The 2,113-nt window shown below is 36.7% G+C and overlaps 1 non-coding gene across 1 annotated transcript; it reads right to left on the bottom strand.

Moving 5' to 3' along the window:
• Nucleotides 1-919: 919 nt before the first annotated feature.
• On the bottom strand, nucleotides 920-1,080 carry LOC113833986. The gene has a single exon (XR_003482218.1). It is a non-coding gene; the product is annotated as a U1 spliceosomal RNA (small nuclear RNA).
• Between the last annotated feature and the right edge of the window lie 1,033 nt (nucleotides 1,081-2,113).

The raw sequence follows: 2,113 nt of genomic DNA, 5'->3' as shown, positions 1-2,113 counted from the left end.
TTTCTTTTTGATCTAGTGAAGTGACTGTATGCCAAGTTCTTTTATAAAATAAGAATAGTCTCAAGATGACACTCTTAGCTAATAGGCAGGGAATGCACCTCGTTTCCCATAAAATGGAATAATCAAGTCACCACAGCAAGAATGTTTATAGCCTTAAAAATAGAAGGCCAATAACCAAGCCACAGTGATATTTATCAGGAATTTAATGGAGGAAATAAAGTCACTTGCCTTCCTGCATCAAAGACATGGCTTCATGGTGAGAGAAAACAGTAGATCATCTTGCCTTTAAGCAACTGCACAGTCCAAGTTCAAAATTGACATCCAATATTATGTCAGCAACCTGCCATGTTGTAGGGGAATCCAAGCAAATAGTATAATTTGTCCCAAGATAACCCTTTTACTCTTTTATAGCCTCTGTTGCCACAGAGTGATAAAGCAGACATGGTTTTCACACAGGTGTGTTTGTCTTCATACTGAAATTGTTGGTTTTGAGCTTCAAAAATCAAATATAAGGATTTGTGGGAATAATAACAGTGAAGAGAATATAACTGTGGTTTCCTGGGGTTAGCAATTCTCTCACAATAAAACTACTTGTAAAAACAGGGTGCTGGGCTATCGCTCAGATACCAGTGTTAATTCTGAGGCCTCACACTCAGAATTCCAGAGGAGGGTCTAGGGATGTTGCATAACAAGCTCCAGATGTTTTCTCTAGTACACTCTGGTCATAAAACTTCTGTATCAATGATAAAGAGTGGTAGTTGTGCACAGCACTGAATACTGAAAGGCTTAGGAAATCTTCACCCAATTTTCAATCTCCTTCCTTTCTTGTGCCTCTTGCACTCCCCATCCTCATTGGCTACCTCTTTGTCCCATGAGTCTACAGACTATTTATTGTCATTACTATTTTTATTATTTTAAACAGGGAAGAGGACAAATGCAGTCCCCCTACTACCACAAATAATGCAGTCAAGTTTCTAGCATTTGGGGAAATCACAAGGGTCAGCACACCCAGAGTGCAATGGCTAAGCTTCACCCTGGGGACAATACCTTTGCAATCATGATATCTCCCCTGCCAGATATTACCAATTATTTTTAAACCAAAACTAACCTAATACAAATTTTCTTCCTTTTCCTCCATAATTACAAAAACCTCCCTATTCTTACCTTTCACAGTTGATTGTGCTCATATATGTTGCTGATGAGTGGCCTGGTCAGCAAGATGGCTAAGATATTGTGCTTGAGTTGAGCAGTTCAGATCATAAACCACATTATTACACACACAAAATTAAGGCCATGTTTACAATAAAAGCAGAATGCATTGCCTGCATTAAACACAGGCCCAGAGCATACTGCAGAGAACAGACCTGAGCAAAACTACAGTTGTCTGATTAGATGCAGAGTTGTAACCCCAGAACTCATGTACTTTAACATGAACCCTGGATGTTACAATCAGAACATGTAGTGTATAATGAGCAAAGCAGTTCTCCTTATATCTTATATCTAGTCAAAGCTGTGTTTTCAGCTACTAGCACTTCACCTACATCAGTAACACTGACACATGAGTGAAACTATTCAGATGAGAGCTGCAAAGCTCCATTTTCTTTTGAGAGATATCAAAGTATTTCATCGTTGAGTTTCACATTTCTGTTCTAACACTGTTGTAGTCTACCATAACTAAGACTGCCAAATCTTTAGACATAATTCTAAGAGTATAAGGCTACCATATCTAAATAAAGACTCAAAGAGAAAATACTGAAGGAAGACATGTGGTTGTATAACATTTTTATGTGAAGGAAATACTTTTTAAACCTAATTAGTTTAAAAGTTCATTCTTGAATGAACATATCTTCCACATCCCTGCCTTTTCCAAAAACTACTTGTTTATTTTAAATGATTTCATAATGTTAGTTCTGATCCCAAATTTCATTAAACAGTCCAACACCCCATTCTGCTTCTTTTCTTTATTTACTTCTCAACTTATTTTGAAGGTATCAATTTAAGATGGTATACATATTTTTTATAAAGAAGTACAATCTGTACACCATAGTTTACTGACAATTTGGCCTTTAAATGCTCAATATTGGAATTCTGTTTATTTTTAGTGTCATCCTCT

This window comes from Cricetulus griseus, chromosome 2 (assembly GCF_003668045.3).
Source record: "Cricetulus griseus strain 17A/GY chromosome 2, alternate assembly CriGri-PICRH-1.0, whole genome shotgun sequence".
In the NCBI taxonomy this organism is placed as follows: Eukaryota; Metazoa; Chordata; class Mammalia; order Rodentia; family Cricetidae; genus Cricetulus; species Cricetulus griseus.
This window is presented reverse-complemented; position numbering and strand designations above follow the sequence as displayed.